The following is a 22,190-nucleotide window of genomic DNA, read 5'->3' as shown; positions in this document are numbered from 1 at the left end:
ATTTTCATTTTCACAAGTTTGTTCTTTCTAAACTCTGCTAAAGCCTGTCTAGGCAGGCTGACCTACAGCAAGTAGTCTTTGAAGATAGATTTATAGGATAGAAGAGCCCTTGGTTTGCCAATAAGAAAGTAAAAAACTTATTGGAGCTGTAGCCAAAATGTCACCTAAAATATCCCTGACCAGCTTCTAGAGTCTACAGGCTAGAGAACAGGTGATTAGGGGTAGAGAAGAGATGGAGGGCTCCATGTTGTCTGGCATAGAATAGTCCTTTCTGGGTCCTCCTCTATATAGAAAAGGGTATGCCATGATACCTCCAACATGCCAATCAACAACTGTCCTTAACTGTCCTTTAATAGCTATTACTCACAGGTCCCATTACTTCTGAGTCACATAAGACAAAATTATTTTAAGAAACAGTAAAGCAACAATCTCCTCTGCAAACAAATGACAGCTACCCTTCTCAGAAGCTATGCCTGGCACTGAGCAGATAAATAATATATATGTATACATATATACATGTATATACGCATATATATATGCGTATATATATGTATACATATATGCATATATACGCATATGTATGTATATATGTATGTATATATGCATATATGCATATATCACCTTACATACATATATATGTATGTATGTATGTATGTATGTATAATCTGTTACATAAATGAAAATGAATGAGCGAATGAGTACACAGTATAGTTGTTTTATAAATGCAATTATTTTACAGTGATTCAATTGTATCTGCTTGGTATCACATAAGATTCTACTCCATAAAGATCTTTAGTATTTATATAACGTGGCCTCAGAACACAGTCAACTTCATCTGGTTCTCAATTCAAGAAAACAGATTTGCTCCAAAGATAGAGGACGGATTGGCCATGGAAGATATAGAATGCAGGGTTATATCTATGTAGTACATTAAGGATGTTGTAAAATATTTTTTTTACTATACACAATTATTTTTACTATACACAATTTCTAAATTAAGGCACAACTTTAAACTCCATGTAAAGCATGGTAGCATTTTTCGATTGATTCAATCCAGAGTTGCCTTTATTTCTTCCATACATGATGAGTACAGTGAGAACAAAATTTACAGGAAACCACCAGAAAAGGATTAACAAATAGAGGAAAATGAAAGCAGAACAAAATATGGGCAAACTCCTAAGTCTAATAAAATGGGCTAGGATGTCTGAAATATAGAATAGGAAACAATAATAAAAATAACAACATTTCACTGTGAGTAAAGAATCTTGTAAGTTGCTAAAAAAAAATCAGTGCTAAGGGTCTTAATTAATAGCTGATTATAACTAATTTCTTCATGTAATCTCAGGGAGCAGGGAAAAGAAAACAGATTGTGCATCTGTTCAAACTAAACATATTTAATGCTAGAACCAGCTTGGTGCCAAAGACATCTCTGTCACAGAGAGGGAAAAATTCCCAATAGAAAAAAAAAATCTCTGCTTTATGCCCAAAGATCATTAACCTAGGAAATAAAATGAGGAAACCATTTCCTCACTTATGAAGCACTGTATTAGTTTGCTACAACTGCTGTATCAAATCACCACAAATTGAGTGGCTTTACGCAACACAAATTTACCATTTTACTGCTCTGTAGGTAGGAAGTCTGACATGGGTCTCACTGGGTTAAAATTAAAGTGAGGGCAGGCTGAATTCCTTTTTGAAGACTTCTTTTCCAGCTTCCAGAGGCTGCCTACATCCCATAGTCCATGGCCCCTGTCCTTTATCTTCAAAGGCAACAACAGTAGCCCAAGTCTTTTTCACATGACATTCCTGACTTCCTCTCTTCTACCTCCCTCTTCCATTTTCAGGACTCCTGTAATTGACTACCTCAGGTTTACTAAAATAACCCAGGATAACCTCCCTATTTTAAGGTCAGCTATTTAGCAACCTCAATTCCATCTGCAACCTTAATTCTCTATTGCCACGTAAGGAAATTTATTGTTTCTGGGGATTAGGGCATGGACATCTTTGAAGATAGGGAGATAGTCTGTATTCTGCCTACTGAAGGCATCATTGTTTCAAATTTGTTTCTTCTTCTTTTTTAAATCTGTCTAGCTCCAAGTACCACAAAGACAAATAAGGTCCTCTCATTTGTATAAACTATGTACATATAAGGTGTGAGAATCATACTTTTCTCGCTAGGCAGAGCTGAATATATGTGTTTTCAGGCAGAAAAATTAGAAAACCAAAAATAAACAAAAACAATGAGGGGTGGGGAAACAGAACAGTGTCCGCAAACATCTATCTGAATTTACCCTGGGTACAGTTTCTAAGGGAGCGTGCCCATTAACAGCCTTTCCCCATGTCAAGTTCTCAATCACTTCTTTTGTTATATTGTGTATATTTGGAGAATGATTTCTGAGTTTCATTGCTATTAGCAGTCTAGATATTTATGATAAATTAAAACCCCATTAAGTGTGAAGGTATCAAAACAATAGCAGATCTGCCTTCCCCTGAATATATTTTAGGATGACAGCTCTGCTTCATCTGACTTCTTCAATGAGAACGGCTTATCAAAGTCACAGTTGTAGTGATGGAGCACCTCCTATTTTTGTAGCACCTGAAAAAAAAAATGCCATGTACTGGCCGTACATCTGGTACAGAAATGAAATTAAAAACAACAATATTGAGGCATCAACCACTCAGATCCATTTCATTGTTTCCTAACCAGAGAAGCCCTAATCGAAGGTGGCATTCCAAGGTTAAATCCCAGTTCTGACAGCATCTTGGGTCAGACACCTGTCAAAATGTAATAAGACACCTGTGAAAGAGAAACGATGCCAAAGCCACATTACATTTCTCTACATCATGATTCCTAACTTGGAGGATTCATGTCATCAGGCAAACAGGGTAGTAAGCTGTGTGCCACCAGGGCAGTACCATCATTTGCAGGCAAGGAAGAGAAAAAAAAAAAGATGACACCCCAGGAGAGACCATTGTTTTAAGTTTAGCATAAAAGGACAGCTCTGAATGGGCTTAAATTTCGGGATTCAGCCCTAGAGACTTGATCCCTGGTAGAGGCAGGGAATTATTTTTTAAGATCTGTTTTACATAATTAAAGGGTAGTTGCTTTCATGCAGATGAGCGCTTAGAATGTTCACAGCACCAAAGTGGCTCCATTAGCTTAGCTGGGCAATTATGAAGCAGGAAGTAAAAAGCTGGGGTAAAGCCTTATCTTCAAAAAGGCCTGAGTGGGATCTACTGATAGTCAAGATGTGGTTACGATGCACTTTGTACATTTATTCACTTGGAGGTGAAACTTCTATAGCTCTTGATAGCTCTGAAAGCAGTACATACATCCTGTTTAAGCCCCAAATGAGAGAAACAGGTGGCATGTTTAAGGCTTTGTAGAAAGTCTTGAAGTATTTCCCAAACATTTGTAGGTTCCACCAAACCTTTCTCTATTTGTTCTAAATGCTTTTTCTATTGTTATCCAATTGCTTTCCTCATTCCCCTCCCATGTGCATTTCAAAGGAAATTGAAGAGCTTAAAATGTGGCTAAGTAGAACACTGCACTAAGCAAAGAGTAAATAAAACCTCAAGAAATTATTTTAGATGCATGTCCCTCCTCTTCTGATTAGGAAACTGCAATATCACAAATGAATCTTGCTCAGGAGAAAGGCTATTTCTTTACGAGACAGCCAAGCATGTAGAAGGAGAGCTCGGGCGGCAAGGACTCAATTCAATTCTCAGCTATTTCAACACAGATGCTAGATAATCAGGCACGTACTCATGTTTTTTTTAAAGAATCAGATAAATCAAATCTCTCAGGGTAGAGGAAGATGAAACCATAGCCTGTTAGCTCTGCAGAAGACCATTACAGCTAACTTAATCTGGTGCAACCACCTTGTTTTAAAAATGAGATATTGAGTCCTGCAAAAGGTTGCTGACTGTCCTGAGTATCACTGAGTCACCACCCATCAAGATTAAACCTCAGGGTCCCTGGGCTCTCTGCATTCCTCCATACACCTCCCTGGCCACCAGCTTCAGGAAGAGAGGAATCATAGTCCAGGTATACACATATACCTGAAGAGGTCATCTGTTTGTCAGCCTGTTATCTGTGTATCTTCATTTCTCAGTTATTCTAGGGACCAGTTTGTTTTGCTTTTGTGCGGTTCCCTCCCTTTTACCCAGTTCAAACTGAAGCAGATGTGGGACTCAAAGAAATAAAGAGCTGGCTAAAGACAGAGCAAAACATTTCACAGCATGTTTACACAGCAAACAGTATAGGCTCCGGAGAGTACGGAAAAGCTCAGGCTGGGGAAGGAGTAGGAGGACATAGGAGGTTGTGCCACTAGAATATAGAAAGAATGGAAGAACACAAACATTTAAAGAATTAGGGCCCCTGTCCAGAGAACCAGGTGGCCAAGTGAAACATGTGAATAACAAGTGAGGACCTGCATTGGTCAGTGTCTCCAAACCTCAGTCTGCTCACCAGCTCAACCCGGACTGGGGCTCATCCCCTATAGATAACCCAACATCCTATGGTCTGGGAGACTTACTGGCATTCCCAACTGAGGTTGGAGACCTTATGTGGAATGGTAAGAAGAGAAAGCTTTACCTCCTGACCAGAGTGGGTCTGAACAGAGTGACCAGTTCCCCAGGAGCCCACGGAGGCAGTGTACAGAGAATACACCTCCCCTCTTAAGTATATTGTGTTCTTCTGGCATCTATCTAGTCCCAGTTTCCCAGGAGAGCCTCACGCAAATATTCTGTTAGTTCAGCACTTGTTATCACCTCATCTGATTTAATACCTGTCCTGACTTCTAATATGAAAAGGCCAGCCCTACGATATAGTGGGTTACTTACAGCTGTCTAGTGAACAAAACGCTCAAAGCTTCCCCAGTACTACTGCATCTGCCCGTCTCATCTCCTCTCTCACCATGCTCCTCAAAACAATATTCCTCCAAGTGGGAATCATGTGCTGCTGCTGGAACATTTCCCATACTTGTTTCTACTAGTCTTTGCTCATTCAGGTCTTTCTACCTAAAAGGCTCTCCCTTCCCTTCCTCACCTCTTGACAATTTGTCGATCCATCAGTTAAGGACTTTAGACATTGGAAATGACTTATAAATGGAATGGGATGACCTAGGAGGAGGAGAGTCCCTATTTGAAGGTATTCAAGGAGAAAGGTAAGACAATATGTTAAGATTGTATCAGATAAAGGTTGGGATAAAACAGTAAAAATAGTGATAGCTACCTAGGCTCCAGGAACTGAGCTAAGCATAGATCATATATTATTCCCTCAACCACCTCAAGAGGGAGTACGATAATCCACGTTTTAAAGGTGAGGCCCTGGAAGGTAAAGGAACATGCCCAAGGTCACTACTCTGGGATTTAGACCAAAACAGTAGGACTCGGGAGCCAGCTGTTAATCCGCAACCCTCTATGCCTCTACTGGTCCTTCCTACGCCATGATCCTGGCATTTTATGACATCTCTCTTCCTCCTTGGAGCCTTCTCTGAATGATTTAGTTGGGTGCAACCCCTTCCTCCTCTGCACGCTCTTGGCTCTTCTCTGATAATTATCTCATCGGCCTCACCGGACATATTTGTGTACTTACGCCATCAACTAGAGTATAAGCTCCTAGGAAGCAGGAACACTGGCTGACCTGCCCACAGAGCAATCACACTGCCCGAGACACAGCAGATGCTAATGTTTTCTTTCTTGAATGAACACCTGCCACAATGCTTCACACACTACAGTGCTCCATTAATGGTTGTTAGAGTTTGTTGAAGATGACTGCTCAAACAATTGTCGACAGTAAAGTTTTCTAGCAGTAAAAGCCTAGAGCCCACCCCCTTTATTTTTTTTTTTGCTGAGAACACACCCCTGACCTTGACAAGCAGGCCAACCAGACAGTCTATTCTTACTAGACTCAGGGAAGGACCGAAAAACCTTTTCTAGCCAAGAAGTACTATTATAAAGTTATTTGTGATTGTTTGAAACCATTAAATTTTTCATTGGTGCCAAGGTACAAACAAAATCACTTGCTTTTGGCATTTGGACAAGTCCAGAATTATGTTATTTATAAAAACTGAGGTTTTTTTAATCCTAATTTTTCCACCTGCAGGCATATTCAAGGAAGCCTTCCTGCCTTACTACATTGACCCTGAATGTTTCAAGTTCCATCATTCCAAGGAGTCCTCACTCTACTCTTGCATCAGAAACGTGACAAATCACTGAGATTGCTCTGTCTTGGGGTAGAGGGAACTGGAAGGACAAAGGTTAGCTGGACACTGGAATGAGTTCATTCTTACTCTTACTCATGATAAAGTCATGACTTTTCTCATGCCAAAATCTGAAAGGTAATGTCATGCTAGTATTACACCATTAGCTATGTCAGCCACACAAAAAGACTAGTATGTCCTTTTTTTACTTAATTTTATTCTCCTCTTACTGCATATGTGACACCAAAGGACCACTTCTTCTTTGAATAAAAGAGTGGTTACACATAAAACCATTTATGGCTCAGGACCTGATTTTACAGGCTAGGAACGTACACTAGTTTGTACTTCTGTTGGTTCTGTTTCCAAAATATCATCTGAAACTGTTCGCTTCTTTTCATCTCAAATCCACCACCTCAGTCCAGACCACTATCTCCTCTTACCTAAGGAATACTGTAATAATCTCTCCTAATTGGCCTCCCAGTCTCCCTTCTTGAACATGATTACTGAATTTAGAAGCTACTTTTCTCTCATTTCAAAAGCAAAAAGATGATCTAGAACACATTTGCTCAAAAAAACACCTTATATGTAACTTCATATACTAGGAACATTGGGAAAAAATGAAGCTTATTAAAGTGGTCACAAAAAAGCCTAAAACCTTAAGCACAAAAATGAGTAATTCTTCAACCTAACAATATGATATAAAAATTTGAAAACTACATTAAATGTTCATGAATAATTAGTTAAATGCATCTATATGATAAAATACTAGCCGTCAAATAATATATACTTAAAGTAAAAGATTTCTGTAAGAGGATGGGTTACTAAATGAGTAAAGCCCCATTTCAGAAGCATTCAACCACTTACAAATCAAAAAACAAAAACAAAAAAAATACACATACACATTTGTGCACGCATGCATAAACAGCAACGAAGAAAACTATATACAAGGGAAAGGTGGAAACTATGCAAGTTGGGGAAAATATGGAAAAGAGTCAAATATTATTCCTTTGCAGCTTCTGTTAGGTCCTTTAGGACAACCACCCAAATACCTGTCCCCATCATTAACTGTGTTCCAGGCATTTCTATTTAGATGCTTCACTCTCAACCCAATATATGTAGAACTAAGATCATTAGTATCTTACTTCTAAAATAATGATCTTCTAGCAAATCTTCTATTCCTGTTTATTCTAGTAAATCATTTTCTTTTTCCTTGCTTCCTTCCTTCCTTCCTTCCTTCCTTCCTTCTCTCTCTCTCTCTTTTTTTCTTTCTATCTATCTATCTATCTATCTATCTATCTATCTATCTATCATCTATTTATTTACAGTTTTCCTTATTGGAATGTAAATTTCATGAGGACATAGACCTTGTTAGTATTGTTTGACACTGCACTGCCTATTGTTCTGGAATACATCTCATATACTCAAACAATAACTGTGGAATGAATAAACAAATGATCCAAAGTGTCATCATATTACAGGATCTGCCATTATCTTGGTCCCTGACACTCCTTCCAACCTCATCAACCACTCTCCCACATGATCCAATTATACAGGCATACTGGGCCACCTGTTGTTGAGTGAACGAGTTACTCTTTTTGTCTCTGTAATTTTACACAAGCTGTTGCCTCTTGGTAAGACACTCTTCGCCCCTACCCCACTCAAGTCCCATGCTGCTCAAGGCTCAGCTTAAAGGGTATTTCCTCTAGGATTTCAAATGAATATTTGACTGTCCCAAGGCAAAGTTAAATGTAACAATAAGTTGTTAAAATATCTGCCTTTCAGTGCGTCAGTCCCAGAAGTGCATGAACCAAGGCTAAATCATACCTTTATCTGGGGCACAATGTCTGGCACACAGTAGGTGCTCAATAAATGTTAGGCACATGTATGAGTTAAATTTGACTATCATTTATTGAGCCTAGTTTCTAGGCTCAGTGAGAGATAATGCTGAGGGTTTCCAATGCTGGGAGCAACAAAGCCTGCTTAAATAACGACACTGCATGGTAGATCATTTAGTGCAAAAGTTAGTGTTGTGGGTGTTTCAAAGAGAGATGAATTCCAGACAAAACCGGAGCAAAGGGTAAGGTGACCCTGAGTGAATGAGACAGCACTTTCTATTTTCACTTCTATAAAATGCAGACATTTAGCCCAAAATAATCTCAGATTTCTTACTTGTGTTTCTAAGAGAGTCTCCAGGTCCCTGGGCATATACAATCACAACCCAAAACTCCTTACGAGACACAAAGTAAGAATCTTCAAATTTAAACTTCCTGACATGCTCATGAAGCTAAAGTAATGCTAAATGAGTAAGAACTTAAAAAAAACCCCACAACCTTTATTTTTGTGTGTAATAAAGCATCTCTTAACAATAAAGTTCATCCACATCAATAACTTTCCTTCTGTAGAGCTTCATCTCTTTTCTGTTCTTGGGTTCGAAAGACCATCGTCATTAATATCATTACAGAATATAAGGGAGAATAAAATTAAAAGAATGTGCAGGATAACTTTTTTTAAGAGAAAACAACCTATATACGAAAGTATATGAGTCCTGTGTTGGATAAAATTACAATTATAGTCAAGGATACATTTAACTGCTCATAACACATCATGCATTTGAGAAGGCATTGGGGGTTCGAAAGACCATCGTCATTAATATCATTACAGAATATAAGGGAGAATAAAATTAAAAGAATGTGCAGGATAACTTTTTTTAAGAGAAAACAACCTATATACGAAAGTATATGAGTCCTGTGTTGGATAAAATTACAATTATAGTCAAGGATACATTTAACTGCTCATAACACATCATGCATTTGAGAAGGCATTGGGGGAACTGTCAAAAGTCAAACAATCCCAACCTTTTTTTTTTTTTTATAAGCACATGTAACAGTTAATATCATTCACTCTTGCAGCATGAAAATTATGAAGCTTATGATTCCATTGCTCCTTCTTTAAAAAAAAACAAAAAACAAAACACACACACACACACACACACACACACACATAACACACCTCCCGACACACACACACACACACACACACACACAGCACACCTCCCACCTTGATCCAGCACATTCATTTTCCATATTCTCCTTTCCAGGTAGTTCTCTCCTCCCGTTGTCACGAGAAAGGAGATGGCTGTGTTACTCTAGTGATAGTTTATTTGCATTTGTTAAATACATTGTATATATTTGCCCCCTCCCGGTAAATAGTTTTCCTTTGTGCTTTACTTGAATATTAAGTTACAACAAATTTTAATATCTTGCATGAGCACAATACTATCATTTCTAAAAAGCAGATCATTTGCTGAGTTAGAAGGCATATCTGGTTCCCCTCCTTGCAGATATTTTTGAGGCAGAGGGAAAGGAAATCCTGCGCATACTGGGCCTTTTATCAGATATGTGCTCACATTCCTGTTTCAGATTTATATCCTCTAAAAACCTAAATGGTTTTGTTGGAAGTAAGAAAGGTAGATACTTTTCCAGCTACACCCCAGCACGAAAATCAGAACTCACTTTGGGAGGAAAAAAAAAGTGCCACCAAATCAACATGCTACAGACCAAATATTGAGACACAAAAGGTAACTTTTCATTTAGCTTTCACCATCAAGTATCTATGCCTTGAGAAAGTCACTTTGCCAACCTATCAACCAGTGTTCTTTAAATGCCAACTCTGTGCTAGAACCTACTTGATATTAAGAAGTCTATTCAGTGTTCAATGTCTTCATTCAGGGCCTTGGTTATAACTCTCTTGAAGTAAACTTAATCATTCCAAGTGACTGGAAATGACTTTATATCACTAGTATATAAAGACTGACTTGAACACACAATGTAAAAGACTTGAAGGGAACATGAGCTAAACCATATTTTTTACAACAATGAATCAGCTTGTAGAAAAGAGAAAGTGTGAGGAGGGAGATACATCTTTACCAACGAGAAGTGCTTGTAGTCCACGGTGACATCAAAAGAACAGTAAAGGATTAAGGATGAGAACTTTGGTGTTTATAACTAAACATGACTTCAGTGTTTATAAAAATAACACTGAAGTAAACAACATTCAATTAATGACCTTTGAGAATGTGAGATTAGAAAGAGAAACTGAGACCTTCGTAGACTTCTCTTTAAGCCAGATCACATTTTATTTTGTTATCCACAATGAAAACCAGAGAAACCAGCAACTTCATTACAGTTGAGTTCAAATTTGGCCACTTAAATCACTAAGAATCCATTAAACTTAGTTGTCAGGGGAACAGTTATCCTTTTAGAAAGAAAGGTGATATATCTTTCAAACTCCACCAGTTTTATTTCTCCAGCTAAATCCAAGATCAAAGAGAGTTATTTAATTCTTTTCTTGAAGCTCTTACTGTCTTAATATGTTTTAAAATAAAATCCAACAATAAAAAAGTTCAATTAAGCCTAATTTGTGTGCTTCAACATCTGGCTGGGTGACTGTTCCCCATATTTCACACACGTACAGTAAAGCATCACACTTTTTAATTAAGAACACTCATTCCGTTTCCTCTGTACCAAACGAAGACGAAGTTGTTGTTTGGATACAGGAAAAGGCTTAACTAACAAATAATATTTTTCTTTTAAGTGCCAGGCAAACACTGGTTCAGAATATAAGCTGCCTGACCTACCTTAAAACTGATCTCAATTTTATTTTAGAAATGCTAAGATTTCATTGCTACTGTATAGTACTTAGAAATAAAGGCACACATGCTTGTGCATACACACACACAATCTCTCAACAGTCCTGCATATAGTAATGTACTTTTTGTACTCTATAACAATATGGAGTAAAATACTTGGTAAATCACAAAGAGTGAAACACTCTTATCTTGGGCTTGAGTGAGGTTTCTCTCCTTTGCTGGGAATTATATTTAGAATGTAGAGGACCAGACCTCATCTGACCTTTTATGCCAGCTTTAGCAATCAGAGTAGAAACATAGAATATGAGACTCCAAAACTGTGCTTTCTATTCAGCTAATGATACCTATAAAGAAACATCTCTTAATTAGCTTTACCCTGAGCTAACTTCCTCTGATCTGCCATGTATAATTAAATATGTTAGCAAGACAGAAATGTGAGATGCAGCAGCTTTCACACCCAAATTTTCAACTCTAGGTTTATAATAAGATAAATGTGGGTGCTTTTTAGTTGAAAGCTTATCTTGAAGTATTTTATTTTCACTCTAGAAACTTTCAACATTATGTTAAAAAAAGAAAAAAGGAGGTAGTTAAATTAATAGTAAGGGGTGAATTTTTTGAAGAAAATAATTCTAAATCAAACCAACAAAATGTCAGTTGCTCAGCCAACGACACTGGTGTTAACAACTCAGTAAAGACAAGAACTCTCAGTCCAAAGATACATGTGATACCTGCCCCACTGGCTTCTCACTTCTAAGAGTGAATCTAAGAGCTGCAATGTTGATACAAAGCAAGAAACAGCCATCACTTGGGCACTAAAGAACCCTGAAGGCAGTATCCAGCCCCAGCTATACAGTGCCTCCTTATAGTTAAGTTAAATAAAATTAGATTTTTATCATTTTTAATTTGACATCCTGTAGAAATGTAAAACTTCCTAGTGAAAATTACTCTTTAATAAGGAAATGAAACAGTTTCAGAATATAGGCCTCTCCTATATTTATGTCTAAATATGACTTAGAAAGATGAGTGGTAATTCACATTGGGTTTATGACAGGTAAATAAATTTAAAAAACTGATATCTTACATGTATTTGAAAATAAACCTGGGCAATATTTATAAACCTAGGAAAACACTTATTTGATTAAATAAATTTTGACCTTTAAAGGTCTTAATTCTTCTTTTTTTTTTTTTTTTTACTCAAAAGATTCTGTTGTGCTGGTTGATCAATTTATACATCCAAAGCGTGTAACATAGATAGGACTTCATAGTAAACTATCTTGTTACAGATAGGTTTTCTTATAGATAAAAATACAGATATACAATTCATACTCTTATCAGAATAACCTACCAAGGAGATTAAAATAGACTTTATACACACACAGATATTTTTCAATACAATCTTTTATAAATGCCAGAAAGATTTTCCTCTATGTTGACATTCTAAGTTTGCTTTGAAACGCAATATCTATTTGACAAGAAACGTCAATTTCAATCTTGTAATTAAAACACGCACATGCACACACTCACGCACAATTCTGAGGAAGTTTTGAAAAAGAATTTAGAGTAGCCAAAAGCCCTTTAAAAATTTTTCCAAGGTTTCATCTTCATATACACACTAGTTTGATTATTTTGACAGATTGCTCAATTTAACCTTAATTCAGGTTTATAGATTTGGCGACTGGTTTTGCTTGACTTTGGCCATATGTACCATTCCAGGAAAATTAGTTAAAAGCTAATTCAGTAAGTCCGCTTTGGGGTTGTTCCCATAATAAAGCATAATGTTGTTATTTGAGCAGTTTGAGGGAGTTCCTCTGAATTGATTAGACAGACACAGGGTTTAGACAGTTTAAGATTCTGTACTTGCAAGAGTGAGTGTTTGAGGGCTGCTTAAAACTAATTCAGAGTTACCTCAGAGGTTGGTTCTCAGCAAGTTGTTAAGTCAAAAAGTCAGTTAAGTAACGTAACTCCCTCTAGGGGACCGTTGTACAGTGTTTCTGTGTATTTGTTTTGTGGTGATTTTCTGCCTATACAGTACACACCGCTCCCTGGCCCCAGTCCTATTTGGCTGGAATTCGTGTTGTGTTCACCTTGGATGGCTATGAAGTGCCCGCCTCCCACTACTGGCCAGACCCTTCCTTCTTCCCCGCCCCCCACCGGGAACTATAGCACAGAGACCTACTGGCCCAACTGATCTTGCTAAAATTTGTCGTCACTCTCATTTCCTGGCCCTCGGATCTCTTGGCTCCTTCTATTTTCTAGCTTTCTCTCTCGGTCACTCACGGCTTTGTGCTCTCTATCAACTTGATAATTCTCCCTTTTATTCATAATAACCAGAGCTGGTCTGCACAGCACCAACTGAGAACTTCTGAACACAAAGATCCTCACACATTTAATTCTGCTCGAGAAGCACTAAAAGAGAGGGAGGGGAAGAAGAGAGAGAGAAAAGGACAAAACGGAAATGCTGTTTCAGCCAGGACCTTTCTTCTCCGCCACCTCATATATTAAAACAGGCCTGGTTTTCTAAGTTCAGCAGAAGAGCCTGGGAAGAAATATTAGCTCTTCGGTTAATGTCATTCACACAGGGAATTTGTCAGCAGAGTCTGCATTTGATCATTTTATGTCATCTCATGCATCTCAGAGGGTATTGAGCTCCATAAAACACAATTTCAAAGTGAAATAATTTCCCATTTTGACTCTATAAGCGAGTCTTAGGGAATGCAAAAAAGAAAAAAAAAATCAATCTCTGGCTTTTTCCTAAAGTGAAAATAAATAGAACAAACAGAGATATTTCTTGGGCCGAAGAACTGAAAGGTTTACAACCCTTAGGGTTCCTCCAAATCCTAGCAGGTCTGGCACAGCAGAACAGAGGAGGGGCTGGGTATACATTGTGAGAAAAACAGAAGCAAGTGGTTAATGGTTTTCTTAAATGCTGCAGAAAATGGCTTGTGTGTAAATGAGTATCCTACATTATAGAGACTTAGCAAGGAAAAAAGGTGAAAATGGAACTCTAGGGACCTGGAGGCCCTGTTCTCAGCTAGCCTGCTTATGTTTGCACAAATCTGACCTTTCTGTAGGTGAAGCTCTTCTTTACAGCCTGCGTCCTCCTCCTGCTTCTCTCAGTTGGCTGCTAACCCACAGCAGCGGCCAGAAGTAAACCAGTGACATATAGATTATACTTCCTCTTGCTTCTTTAAACAGGGTTTAAAACGGCCCAAAGAGGCATTTTGAGCCGATTGTTTCAATAGCCGTTTTCTGAAAAACTATTGCAAATGTTACAGGACTTTTGTTTTAGAGGCTTGGATCATATACCCAATGATTTACATAATTCAAATAGGCATCCTTGTGATTTGAGGGGTTTGGGCTACCCCACAGAATGATGATACAAGTCTGGTCAAATAGATTTGGAAAATGCTGTGTTAAACATCAGAAAATTTCTGAGCACATAATATGCAAACATGCTGTGTGAATCTCTAAGTGGGGAAGAGAGGCAGAGTAAGTCACAACCTCTCAATTCATTTGATCGTCTTGCTAAGTTCTTCTCTGGGACACAAAGAATGAATGAAATAATTGCAGCCATCCCTTCTAGCTTTGTATAACATTTATATTACTTCCTCATCAGGACAAAAGGACTCAAAGGAATAACTTAGGAAAGTAGGAGGCTCTTGTTCCTCAGAGAATCCAAAGATCACTAGACAGATACTATTGTTAGTGGTTAATGATGTAAAGAATGTGCACATCGGAGCAAAGCTGACAAGTTTGAATCCTGTTTCTGCCTTTTGTTAGCTGCATGTTCTCAGATAAATCACTTAATCTCTCTGGGCCTCAGCTTCTTTATTAGAGATACTAATACTACTTAAGATGTTTGAAATAAATTATCTAAGATAGCAAACAACTTGCTTTATATGTAAGATAGTTATTTTATTTCAATTATTCTTTTTTTTTTTATTTCAATAATCATTGAAATTGAGACCTGGTCATGATCACCTGGTTAAGAAAGGTAGCTTGACAAAAAGATCACTCAAAATTTCTGTCTTATTTAGAATTGTACGATTGGCTTTGAGATTGGCTAAATTTTTCATGTGTACATTTATTTCACCAAAATCTTCTCTTCCATATACATCACAATTTACCCTACCTAATCCCTGCTAAGCTTTTCTCTACTCCTTCTGTCCAATGGGACAATCACCAGAGCCTTGGAGAGTCCTCCATAATGCAGCTCCCAAAATGTGAGCTGGAAGTAACAAGCACAGCCACGATGTCAGAGGCAAGCTATGCTACAAATCAATTACTCCAAAAGAAAAAAAAAATATGAATTGTTCCTCTACCAAAGAATACTACTGAATATTGATTTTTCCATTCTTTTGAATGGTCTGTTTAGATCAGTGTTAAAAGAATTCACTTAAAAATGCATGGAAATAGGTTAAAGGCCTAGCTTAAATCTAGAATAAGTAGAAGCAAAGAGTGAAATTAAAGATGGCCCTGTGATAACATGATACATGCTCTTTAACCAAGGCTGCAGTTCAAGTGCAATAATAAAAGTTGGTAATGACATCCCTTTAAAATTGTGGATGTGTAACAGACTCCTCCTGAGTCCCCAGAGAGATGATACTAACTCAAGCTGCTGAGTTTTCTTCCAGCAATTGGGGTTAACTGTTTTTTTCTTTTTAATTATATTTTCTTTATTGGGCATTGGGAAATAACTTTCATTTATATTATATTTTAAACAAATAAAACATTTGAAGTGCTGTACGTATTTATCCTTTAATTATTTTTAAATTTAATGCTTTTGATAAGAAGAAAACACCATTGACTTACAAAGAGGCAGAAAAGCTGTCAAACTACATAAAAAAGAAATTAAAAACTGGTCTCTATTTTTGCTTTGCCTCTAGCCTTGTCTTGACCTACCACTGCTTTCTATCTACAGTCTCAACTTTTCTTCTCAGGTGTAAACTTGTACAACCAAAAGCCTCGCAGGCATCTCCACCTGGACATCTACCAGACACTTCAAATTAAACATCACTCAACTCACCACCTGAAATACCTTCCCGCAAAATTGATCCATGGTTTTCTCTCTAATTTTGCATCTCTTAATGTCTGTATCTCTTAAAATTATTTTCAGTTTTAAGAGACAAAATCTCAACTAAAACTGGCTTGAACAATAAGGGAAATTATTGTCTCACATAATAATGTAAGTGGCTAAATGAAGTCATCTCTCATGGGGTTAGTTCTTTCTTTTTTCTCACAGAAGCATCAGTGTATCAATTGGATTCAAATACAAGAATCAGAATACATTCTAGATATTTTAAGCAGGAAAGGTTTCATATGAGGAAGTTGGTGCTTTAAAAAACACTGGAATGGCTGAAGGAAAGGCTGTAGGCCACATCTCTAGCAAATCTTCCCCAAACAGCGTCCCACTGACCAATGCGAAGTTACAAGGAGCCACTACCTCTGAGACCACCTTAAAGACTTAATAAAATTGAGAAGCGACCACCAATACAGCTGCCTCTGGACATGTAGAAAAGTGAGGAAGGCATATTTGTAGCCGCTGTTCAGAGCTTAGTTAGTCAGATCAAACGATGCCACCACTGCTTCTGCCACCCTCAATCATTTCTTAAAAAAAAAAAAAAATTTTTTTAAAAAAAAACTGGAGAATGAATAGAGAAACATAATTGCAGGGAATCCGCACATTTCCACAGCCAGACTTGCCTGCAGAAACAGCAAAAGTGTTGCTAAAAGATGCCCACCACCTCACTTTCACCTGCCAAATAGCACATGAATATATCTCATTGGTGGAATCTTTTCTGAACCTAGAACCTGGCTAAAAGAGAATCTGAGAAATGTTGCTTTTAGCTCAACAACAATTCTTATTTGAATAAGGATAAATGGAAACCATAAACTCATCTAGAGCATATAGAAAAATCAGCTTCCTGGGCTGAGTCTCCACGTAGGAGCATAATAAAAATGAGCTGCAATCAAGGCTGCCTGAGCCATTGATTTAGTCCAAAAGCAGAGAGAAAGCCATTTAATCCCTAGCCATTGTGTTTAAAGCGTTCCCTTGAGTCTCATTGGGCCATCTTAAGCCATTTGCTGACACATAGTCCTACACCAGTGACCAGGCAATGTTATGGGCTGATTGGCTTAAATGGTGCATTGGTAGAGAGCCAACCATTGTGCCCCCTATAGCAGGGATCCCCAACCCCCGGGCCACAGACTGGTACTGGTCCATGGCCCGTTAGGAACAGGCCTCAGAGCAGGAGGGAGTGGCAAGTGAGTGAGCAAAGCTTCATCTGTATTTGCAGCCACTCTCCAGTGCTAGCATCACTGCCTCAGCTCCACCTCAGATTAACAGGCATTAGATTATCATAGGAGCACCAGTCCCTGGTGCCAAAAAAGTTGGGGACCATTGCCCTATAGGGTCTCTGCTTACATATGATCTAATTAATGAGAACTTTCCTGACCATCCTGTCTAAAGTTGCCTCTCCTCCTGCCCCATGAATGTTTTGTCCTTTTACTCCATTGATAAATGTTCATGCCACTTATCACAATCTAAAATTATCTTCCCATTTAATTTTTTGCTGGCATACTCTCTCATCCCTACCAGGATGTAAGCTCCATGAAAGTAAAGATCTTGTCTCTCCTTTTCCCTTCTGTATCCCCATTACCTGTAACAATGTGAGATACATATTAAATAGATTGGTGAATATATAAATGAGTAGACTAGCACCCATGTACTGTATAAACTTATCACTATAGCCCTTATATCCTTCCCAGTTAGGCCAGTTTAGCAGGTAAAAGAAGATGAAAAAGGAAGAGCCGTTCAACTATGTGTGTGTTACCTATAAACTAACCCATTAATTGGCTTAGTCTACTGGGATTTAAAGTTTTGTCCTCCTTCATGCCAGTCACTGTATCCTACTATCAGCCATGCATAAATCAGGATCCTTTGCCCTATTATACATGAACATTTAGAACACAATACGACAGACAGAACTCTTATAACTAAGGATTTAAAGAGGCCACGTTGAGATTGGTAGGAGGGCTAGCCCCACACCCATGTGTGGTGGTCAAGTATTGAGAGTGCTATCTCAGCTACAAAGCCTCCCCACAAAGAGTAAGGGGACTAAGCCTCACACCAGGCTCCCCAAACTAGGATCTAGTGCTAGGAAGAGAGTTCCCACAAAATGTGGTTGTGAAAATCCATGGCAATTCTGTCTGTCGGGGTAAGATAGAAGGCTGCTAGAAACCCAGACATCCTCTTATAGGGCCCATGCACAGACTCGCTTTCTTGCAGGCACTCACCCTGGGATCTGGCAGAGGGATGGTAACTCAGGAAATGCCAGAGACAAGCAGGGAAAGACTGAATTGTATATGGCAGAATAGCTGCTATTATCTCTGTGTCGAGCCCTCCTCCCATGTAGCCTATAGGCAGACACCATTTTTCCTGTGCTGAACCCTTCCCAACATAGATAAATCTGATTTTGCATTGGCCTGGTAAACTCCACTCGCTCCACCACAGTGACTCCCGGGGACCCAGCTCAACCCAACTTGTGCACTGCCAAAGACACTTTCAGTGGCAAGCAACCAGCCCCAGCTGGAGCTGCAGTCTTTCTTAGACAAATCTCAGTGGTCTCTGGGTACAAGGCAGGTGGTGGCTAGCCTTGGTGTACTCTGAGACTTTTGTGAGTGGCCTCAGGCTTAGCACTGGTGCCAAATCTGGATCTGCATTAAACTGATCACCGCTCGCCCTACCCTGGTGACTACCAGGGACCACACTTCACCCAGTTCACATACTGCCTTAGAATCTTTCAGCAGCTGAGACTTATGGGTAGCTGGCAGGCAGCCTCAGGCCTTAGGATGCTCTGGACCTTATATTTAAAGGAACTTCAAAAAGAACAGGAGACAAAGCCCAAACTGAGTAGCAGGAAGAAAATACTAAAGATCAGAGTGGAAATAAACAAGAGAGAGTCTAAACAGACAATTCCAAAAATCAATGAAACCAAGAGCTGGTTCTTTAAAAACATTAACAAAACTGTTAAACCTTTAACTAGACTTATCAAGAAAAAAAGAGAGAGGACTCAAATAAATAAAATCAGAAATGAAAGAGAAGCAACAACTGACACCACAGAAATACAAACGATTATAAGAAAATACTATGAGCAATTATATGCCAACAAATTAGACAATCTAGAGTAAAAGGATAAATTCTTAGAAACATATACTCTTCCATGACAGAGCCAAGAAGAAACAGAAAATCTGAACTAACCGATTATTACTAATAAAATCGAATCTATAATCAAAAAACTCTCAACAAACAAAAGTTCCGGACTGGATGGCTTAATAGGTGAATTTTATGAAACATTCAACAAAGAATTAACACCTATTCTTCTCAAACTATTTCCAAAAGTTCAAGAGAAGGGAAGGCTCCTAAGGTCATTTTATGAGGCCACCATTACCTTGATTCCAAAACCAGACAAACACATTACAAAAAAAGAAAATTATAGTCCGATGTCCCCGATGAACATATAGATATAAAACTTCTCAACAAAATATTAGCAAGCCAAATTCAGCAATATATTAAAAAGATCATATACCATGATCAAGCTGGATTTATTTCAGGGGTGCAAGATTAGATCAATATCCTCAAATTAATTAATCTGATACACCATGATAACAAATTGAAAGATAAAAATCCTATGATCATATCGATAGATGCAGAAAAAGTGTTTGACAAAATCCAGCATCCATTTATGAAAAATACTCAAAGCAAAGTGGGGATGGAAGGAACATACCTCAATGTAATAAAGGCCATATATGACAAATCTACCTACAGCTAACATCGTAGTCAAGAAGAAAAAGTTAAAATCATTTTCTGTAAGATCGGGAACAAGATACGGATGTCCATTTTAACTGCTTTTATTCAAGACAGTATTGGAAGTCCTAGCCACAGCAATCAGACAAGGAAGAGAAATAAAAGGCAACCAAATTAGAAAGGAAGAAGTAAAACTGTCACTATTTGCAGATGACATGATACTATATGTAGAGAACACGAAAGATTCCACACCCCCCAAAATAAATAAATAAATAAATAGACTATTAAAACTGATAAATGAATTCAGTAAAGTAGTAGGATACAAAACCAATATTCAGAAGTCAATTACATTTTTATATACCAATGATGAACTATCAGAAAAAGAAATTAAGAAAATAATCCAACTTACATTTACATCAAAATCAATAAAATACCTAGGAATAAATTTAACCAAGGAGGTAAAAGAGCTTTATTTGAAAAATTATAAGGCATTGAAAAACAAATTAAAGAAGTCTACAGCCATGCTACCCTGAATAAGCCTGATCCCGTCTAATCTTGGAAGCTAAGCAGGGTCGGACCTGGTTAGTACTTGGATGGGAGACCACCTGGGAAGACCAGGTGCTGCAGGAGTAAAAAATAAAAAATAAGAGATTGTAAGCTAACAAGGTCTTTGCAATCTGTGAGGTGAAGCAAGGGTTGCCTCACCTAAAAAAAAAAAAAAAAGGAAAAAAGAAAAAGAAATTAAAGAAGATACAAGTAAATAAAAGCATATACCATGCTCATGGATAGAAAGAATTAACATCTTTAATATGTTTATACTACCCAAAGCAATCTATAGATTCAATACTATCCCTATCAAAATACCAATGGCATTTTTCACAGAACTAGAACAAATAATCCAAAAATTTATATGGAACCATAAAAGATCTCGAATAGCTATGGCAATCTTAAGAAAGAATACTAAAACTGGAGGTATCACACTATCTGATATCAAACTATATTTCAAAGCTATAGTAAACAAAACAGCATGGTACTGGCACAAAAACAGACACAAAGATCAATGGAATAGAATAGAAAGCCCAGAAATAAATCTGTAACTATATGGTCATTTAATCCATGATGAAGGAGGCAAGAATACAAAATGGAGTAGAGACAATCTATTCAATAAATGATGTTGGGAAAAACCAGACAGATACATACAAAAAAATAAAACTGGACCACCTTTTTATACCATATAGAAGAATAAACTCAGAATGAATTAAAGACTTAAAATGTAAGACTTGAAACTATAAAGCTCCTAGAAGAAAACAAAAGCATTAAAACTCACTGACACTGCTCTTAGTAATATTGTTTTCTGATATATCTCCTCAAGAAAAGGGAAACAAAAGAGAAAATAAACAAATTGTACTACATTGAACTAAAAAGTATTTGCACAGCAAAGAAAACCATCAACAAAATGAAAAGACAGCCTACTGAATTGAGAGAAAATATTTGCCATTGATATATCTGATGAGGAGTTAATATCTAAAATTTATAGAGACTTCATAAAACTGAATATCAAAAATAAACGAATAATCCTATTAAAAAATAGGTAGAGGACCTAAATAGGCACTTCTCCAAAGAAGACCTACAGATGACCAATAGACATGTGAAAAGATACTCGAAGTCACTAATCATCAGAGAAGTGTAAATTAAAACCACAATGATATATCACGTCACTCCTGTCTGAATGGCCATCATCAGTAAATCAAAAAACAACAAGTATTGGCAAGGATGTGGAGAAAAGCAAACCCTCATGCACTGTTGTTGGGATTGCAAATTGGTACAGCTACCTATAGAAAATAGTTTGGAGATTCTTCAAAAAATTAAAAATAGAACTGCCTTATAACCCAGCAATTCCACTTCTGGGTATTTATCCAAAAAAATTCAAAACATTAATTTGAAAAGATAGGAGTGACGTCAGAAACCTGGTGGAGTGAGAGACATCCCCAGATCTCTCCCTTGAAACAACAATAAGCTGAACATCTAAAACTCAACAAAAAATGCCCAGACTGCACACCAGCACATCTAAGCGTGGGATCTGCACATAAGAGCTACTACAGATCAGAACCCAGGGTGTCATGCGAAACAAAGAAGCTGCCTCTCATATCCATAGCTCCCTGTAGGAGGAGGAGGAGGGGAGAAGGTGTGGCGAGTTCCCTGAATAGCCTTGCTGGTAGAGCTGTGAGCTCCACGTGGCCAGTGGCAGTTCCCAGGCATCAAAGCAGAATGCAGAGAAGCGGGAGAGCAGAGAAACAACAAGGTGATTTTTACCAGCAGTGGTTGTAAAACTGAGGCTGAGCTGCAGTCCCCATCTCACAACCCAGAGAGCCTCTTCTCCCATACCCTCTGAGACCAAACACCACAGAGCCCCAGGGGAATATGAGCAAATGCTACCAAAACTGTTGCTAACACTGACAGGGACTGAAACTGAGGATAGCGAGCATGATTAAACATCTATAAGAAGAAGAAAAAAAATTATATATATATA

General features: G+C 37.9%; 1 protein-coding gene and 1 pseudogene across 6 annotated transcripts in view; one reads left to right on the top strand and one right to left on the bottom strand.

Moving 5' to 3' along the window:
- The window catches only part of FHIT (fragile histidine triad), a 1,286,618-nt gene that overhangs the window by 314,478 nt on the left and 949,950 nt on the right, over nucleotides 1-22,190 (bottom strand). The window lies entirely within an intron of this gene.
- Nucleotides 20,172-20,290, top strand: LOC112484374 (annotated as a pseudogene).

The sequence above is a fragment of the Pteropus alecto genome, unplaced genomic scaffold (assembly GCF_000325575.1).
Source record: "Pteropus alecto unplaced genomic scaffold, ASM32557v1 scaffold75, whole genome shotgun sequence".
Lineage (NCBI taxonomy): Eukaryota > Metazoa > Chordata > Mammalia > Chiroptera > Pteropodidae > Pteropus > Pteropus alecto.
The sequence above is the reverse complement of the archived record's forward strand: the minus strand, read 5'-3'. Positions and strand labels throughout refer to the sequence as shown.